Below are 7,500 nucleotides of genomic sequence, written 5' to 3' on the forward strand. Positions count from 1 at the left end.
TAATCATGCAGAATAAGAACCGTGGTATCGTCGGAATTTTCTAGTTAGTTCACGCAAAGTGCCAAAAGCTGACAAAACGCCCCGCCAAGTAAATCGCCGCAGACAACATATTTTCAGAAAATATTCATTTCAGAAAACATTCATTGGTTTATTATATATATAAAAAAAAAACTGAATATTTATCTTAACATGGACAAATAACCATAAACCATAAAATGAAAAAATCATATAAAGAAATAATTTTTTTATATCAGTATTATTGTTTGTTTTTAAAAATAAATATTTTGTTTCACGAAACTTACCTTACAATGAGTGTTTTTTTTATTTGAATTTCAATTTTCTTAAACTTCTGGAAATATGGTCGAATAATTATTCATTCTATTTTCTTTGGAAAAACAGAAATAATATTGTTTCCGTAAAAACAGGAAATAATATATTTTTCATAAAATATATCGCTAGGGTTTGCGGAAAAAAAAAATCACAAAACCTTCTGGCGTTTTACGTAAATTACTCGGAAAATTCAGACGATAGCACTGTCTTTCTTCTGTATAAATACCAATTGTTTCAATTATATATATATATATATATATATATATATATATATATATATGTATGTGTGTGTGTGTGTATGTAGCAATTAAATATATATTAAATTATATATATATATATATATATATATATATCAATTAAATTTGTTTTTATTTACGTTTAGTTTTACGGTGAAGTTAAAAATGGAGTTCTTTTTAAAAAAAAGTCCCTAATAGTGCTATTAAATGTTTTATTTTGTGGATCACTCATAGACAATTCGCTAAAAATCGGTCCGAGAATTGAACCCATAGAAACTCCATCAATTTGAGTATAAATGTCCTCTTTCAAGATAAAGATGTCATTTCACTGGTGCAGATTAGCAGTAACTTTTACACACCTCATTTAGGTAGACTATGTTGATGATATTCTTATTCTTGTCGACAATGATGAGCTAATACGCATACTTTAGGATCTTTATTCCAATAATTCTGATCTTAAATTCACCGTAGAACAAAACGTAAATAATAAAATCCTAAGTACATATACATATACATATGTATACACATATATACAAAATAGACATGGATTTGATTACATATTTTTCTTTAATATGGGATATTCAGTCTATTATACCATATTTTTTATTTTAAAAATTCTTTTTTTTTTTTTTTACAAAAATTTTTTTGAGAAAAATTTCAAGATAAGAATTACATTTTTGGCGAATATATAAACCCTAAATATCTTTTCGTCCATTTTGTCTGTGCACAGCACCGATGTCCAAAAAAAAGAAAAATTAAAAAAACAAAACGATAAAAATATGAAACAAATCAACAATATAAATTTCTCTACATATATATAAAAAATAGATAAACAAATTAAACTTTAAAATATTCTATGAATAAATGTAAAAAATGAAAAAAAAATTAAACATGTAAATAAAACAGTTTGTATGTATACGTAATAAAAATATAATTTATAAATTTCTAGAAATATATGATGTAATAAAGAACATAGAAAATAAACAAATACGAAATAAAGAATAAACATTATAAATAATAATAATAATAAACATTATAAATAATAATAATAATAAACATTATAAATAATAATAATAATAATAATAATAATAATAATAATAATAATAAAATATCAATAAATATAAGGATAATACTAATAATTAGATTATAAAAAATTAAGACACACTAATGATAAACATTAATAATAATAATGATATACTTCTAATTGATATTAAATATTAATATTTTTTAAACGCAGACCACAACTGAGTAAACAATACAAAATAATTTTCAAACGATATTATATTGTATGCTGTTAATAACGCTCATGATAATAATTATTATAATAATAACTAATACTAATAGTAATAATAATAATAATAATAATAACAACAACAACAAAAATTTGAAATGAAAAGGGGAAAATATAATCCCATATAAAATCGAAGTTAAAATAATTTTTAAACAACAAAAACAAACAGAAAAAAAAAGATAAATCAAAACACAAAAACCATAAACCAAGCTCCCCAAAAAACATATCAAATTTTAAAAAATCCATCCCAATTTTGTCAAAAATCTTTTAAAAAATGTCTGTATTTTTCGTCCTTAAAAAAATGTTTCAATTTTTTTTTTTTGGGGGGGGGGGAGGGGGGTGTCAATTTTTTTTTTTTTTTTTTTTACATTAGATTTGATTGAAAAACAAAAACAAAATATAAAAAATAAAATGAACTTCCCAAAGCCGAAATTGTAAAATAGGAACCTCTTATGAAGGGTTGAAGAAACGGGAGGGAGGGGGCGGATATTTATTTCAATACAAAGAAATTGAGATTCGTTCAGCTTATGAACCTGACATCAAAATGTTTTTGTTTTAGACTGGCTTTGGATTCGGAAAGACACGGATAACGACTAGATTATCAAAATCAAATTTGAATGGTTCAATTATCAGACTATGTAAAAACTTGAAAATGGCAAACGCGTGTTGTAGTTAACAACGTAAAAAAATGTCGGAAAAATGTTCAACAAATGACTGTTAAAAACGCAAGAAATATTTATTTTTGGTGATATACGTGACAGTAGGATGACTTCTGATTGGAAAGACAGCATTTCAAGTTTTAAAACTGAGTTTAAGACTTAGTATCAATGAATTTGTTATCGTTATTTTTAATCTTTCGTTAGACTCATAATCTCGTTTTCTTGGATAGATTGTCGCTAATTTCAGACAAAAATAAATAAATAATAATAATAATAATAGTAATAATAATAATAATAATAATAAATATTGTCATGCCGTCTATTGTACTCCTTTTTTAGAAGTTAACTCAAAAGAAATACAAGAGACGGCATGACACTATTGTGAGAAATTGTCTATTGGGATATATGCAAGTTGAGACAGAAACCCTAATATGTGCCACGCAGGAGCAAGCGCCTCAGGACAAATTACGTGAAGTATCACATTGACAGAACGGCTGAAAGTTCTCTATGACAACTGTGTAGACAGAAAGGTAAAAATCTACAACTACTCGTTAGAAGTTGTGAAAAGAGTTCAAAAGAAATACAAGAGACGACATGACAATATTGTGAGAAAGGTCCATTGGGGTATATGCAAGAAAAGAGGGTTGGAATGCAATGAAAAATGGTACAAGCATGTTTCAGAAAGGGTGGTTAAGAGTGATAATGTGAAATTATTGTAGGATATGAATACCCAATGTGATAATGTGATTGAAACAAAGAGACCAGATTTTATCTTGCGGAAAAAAGGAACACAAGGCAATAATCATTGATATAACAGTGTCAGCTGATGTGGATGTGGAGGAAAAGGAAAAGGTTGAAAAGTACGAAGACTTGAAAAGGGAGATAAAAAGATTGTGGAAGTCGAAGAAGGTAGAAGTTGTTCCAATTTTGATGGGAGCCCTAGAGGGGAGGGTGAGAAAAGGATCTGACAAGTGGACTGAGAAAATTGGGATCCGTTGCAATGTTGGAACCACCAGAATCTTGTGGAAAGTGCTGGAAGACTGCGAAAAGAAGATGCTGATAGCCTATGTTCATTTGCTATGATCTGCCTATCAGTATTAAATCGGCAATACCAACAGCCAGACACAAGATGTGAATAATAATAATAATAATAATAATAATAATAATAATAATAATAATAATAATAATAATAATGCACTAGAAACAATTCTGAAAAACTTTGAAAAAAGAATGGGAGAAATTGGAATCAGAGTAATGGTTGGAAAGATACAATGAATAACAATAATGAAAACAGCTGAAATATTAAGAAAACCCTTGAATGCAGAAACTAATACACATGAGCCACATGCGCGGACCAGACAAATTGCTCCACAAGCAAAACATGAAGAAACGTTACAAGGAATCAAGAACATTGATGATGCATATCTATAAGTTTTCTATCCCCTCCCTCATCCCCTTCCATTTCCCCATCACCGCCAATTGATATAACATTGTCAGCTGATGTGAATGTGGAGGAAAAGGAAAAGGGTGAAAAGTACGAAGACTTGAGAAGGGAGATAAAAAGATTGTGGAAGTCGGAGAAGGTAGAAGTTGTTCCTATTGTGATGGGAGCCCGGGGGGGGGGGGCGATGACAAAAGGATCTGACGAGTGGATTGTCAAAATTGGGAACTGTGACAATGTTGGTTCAAAAGACTGCCTTGTTGGGAACCGCCAGAATCTTGCAGAAAGTACTGGAAGACTGAGAAAACAAGATGCTGATAGTTTTTGGCTATTTCTTATGATCCGTCTATCAGTATAAAATAGGCAATACCAAAAGCCAGACACAAAATGTGAATAATAATAATAATTCTGATTTCGTTTATCAACGTCTCTCTGGAAAGGGATGGGATTAATTTCCAGAGGATTTCTCTCAATCCCGGCTCCAAACCAGGAGCTTCAAAGATCAAGGGTTTTCCTAAGGATGTTGGTGGTACCTACAATAGCAGAGGTCTGAAGGCCGCCTAAAACATTGGGGATTCATAGTTTTTTTAATTGTCCTTCCAGACGACTTGATACTACTCCTAGCGTACCAACTACGACCGGGATTATTTGTGTTTTAACTCCGTGTATACGCCTTATCTCCAAGGCCAAAGAAGCATAATTGCTCCACTTCTCGTTCTCCTTCTCTCTCACATTCCTGTTCCAGGGTACTGAGAAGTCTACAACTTGTCAGTTTTTTGAGTCCTTGTTAATTGTTTGGTCGTTATGACACTTTTATCCCACTATACTTCTACATTGCCATCCTCACTTGACCGGGATTATTCGTGTTTTAACCCTGTGTATACACCTTATCTCCAAGGCCAATGGAGCATAATTGCTTCACTTAATAATAATAATAATAATATCAATAATAATAATAATAGTAGTAATAATAATAATAATAATAATAATAATAATAATAATAGTGGTATTAACAATACAAGGCTTACCCTGATCCGATTGGCAACAACTCCCGAACTTAGTCTTACGTTCCACTAAACTCGTTTTTTATCTTTTAAGCCTGAAAATAGAGACCAACTCCACGAAAAATCGACCACATCTTGGAATATGACTCTAAATATAGATTAAAAGTGTTGATAATATATTCATATTGTATTGACACTTAAAATATTATCCTTACATTTAGAAGTCCTCCCACTGTCACCCATGACATAGAAAAGAAAAATTAGAACTCATATAGGTAGATGGGAAAGTTACTTTTCTTGCTTATGAATTTTTTGTTGTTGTAGATTTGTCTCCTTTTTTCCTTTCTGGTTATTAGTTATACTACACTTTTGCCAATTAAATATTTGTGAGGGGAGTTCATTTCAAAATTTAAATTTATCGTACACCGATCACCCATTTCAGAACCGGAAGTTTGATAATTCCTACACCGTAAATTAGAAATCTGCAAACATCATACTGTCCTTGTAACATATTGTTGAAATTCTTGGTAATCATTACTTATACTGACATAAATTATTTAAAATATATGTGATACTAGAAGAAAAACCCGACGTTGCCCGGGATTAAATGAGGATCAATGTAGGTTCCACACTTCCAATACTTTTATTGTCATAGAAATTGGTGAAATCGACCATTTTTCAATCAAATTTGATTAATTGCCTGCTCTAGTTGGGGACTCACCGTGGTACAATGGTAAGAAGCTCCCCATGCCCTCCCCGCAGTGACTTAGTCAGCAATACATTTAAGTCTACATTGCACTGTAGAGAACCTGTTGATTTTATGAAATTATTTTTATATATAATGGCTTGACTTAAAGTTTAAAATGCAAAAGTCAAATATCATGGTTCTATTGTGCTCTAAACAGAGACATTCATTTCAAGCGCGCCTCTGTCATATCAAAGAACCTACTGTTGATTTTGTATGCTGTGCCTTTCTGCTTGTGCATTGATAAAACTTCTCAAGTGTACGTGGTGTTAGGAGGTTCTTTGTTTATCACTATTAATTTTTTGTGGAAATCGCTCTGGACAGGCATGAAGCCATTTGGTGTAAGGAGCTAAACAAATAGTGCTTCAAAGTCAAAAACTAAGTGTGAGCTACGTACCAAGAAAACAATCATATTGAACAAGAAGGAGAAAGAAGCAACCTTAGCAAAAGTCAATGTCCTCTATGATGCTGGGTTAAACAGAGCTGAGAAGGAAGAAATAATGAAATACCAAGGTCTTATGTACGGCATGAAAAGAAACTGGAATCTTAGGAAGATTTCTATCATTCCAGTAATTACAGAAGCAAAAAAACGAAAACTATGCGGTAAATATACTCGGTGGACCAAATGCAATAGAGGTTCAAACAATTGCACTTAAAAGAGACGATTAGAATCTTAAAAGAGATCTCTCGGTTGAAATATATAAAATACGAGTGCATGTGTGGCATCCGGTTTGAATAGACTGATGAGAAAATTGGAAAAATATCTGATTGAAATGAACTCCCCTTATAAAAAATGAAGTGCATTATGAAAAACAAAATCTGGAAAATGGTTACGTCATTGGACACATGTAAAAAAAAATGTAAGATGATTTTTGGAGTGTGAAAGGTTTTGTGTTTGACCATCCAAAGTCGGTTTGTTTTTTTTTTTCATATATTTTGTAATTAAAAACAAGTTGCTTCTCTTTCTCCCTGTGTTTCATTCATCCATGACACCTGTCTTCCTAATTCATGGGTTATTTGTATTTAATACACGTTTTTCTCGAACAAAATTCAACTCTATTTTTTATACAAAAAAGTTATATTCTTTGTTGTTTAAAACAGTAAAGTTTTCAGCTTCGTCCATTCACAGTTAAAAAAACGAATTTTGAAGAATAAAAATCAAAACAAAGCAAAAAAAACAAAAAAAATAAATAAAACAGCAAAATGAAAATTTAAAATTACAAAAGATTATGCAAAAATGGACGATTGTCGAATGTTTAACAAAATGTTACGTATTTTGCTATCGTAAATATTGTGACGTTCTTCTCATTCTCCAGATCACCAGTAACAAGAATAACGTTTTATCACATTTTTAGGCACTTGTGCACTACTTCGAAAGAACCACTTTTTGGGTTTTCAGCTTGGTGATTTCGAGAGTTCACAGCAGGAACAGACAACTGAAATTTTTGAATGAATGCTTTTTTTTTATTATTGTTTTTTTTTTATTATTGTTGAGAAAGTTTTCGTTACATATGCATTGAACTAAAATAAATTTAAGAAAATTATAATAAAAACATTTTCTGGATGTGATTATTGCACCAAATTTTTAGCGAGAAATAAAATATACAAATAATATACTAAAATTTATGGATGATATTTATAATTTTCACTGAATTATTTAGGTAATATATATATATATATATATATATATATATATATGTCGGAATGAACGGGCATAGCTGAAATGCGTGTGAAATTGGAAAAAAACTTCTTTCCTTTTCAAGATTTTCAATTTTTGTAACAAAGTCCAAAATT

The sequence above is a fragment of the Euprymna scolopes genome, chromosome 38 (genome assembly GCF_053919585.1).
Source record: "Euprymna scolopes isolate OS-2025 chromosome 38, ASM5391958v1, whole genome shotgun sequence".
Taxonomy (NCBI): Eukaryota; Metazoa; Mollusca; class Cephalopoda; order Sepiida; family Sepiolidae; genus Euprymna; species Euprymna scolopes.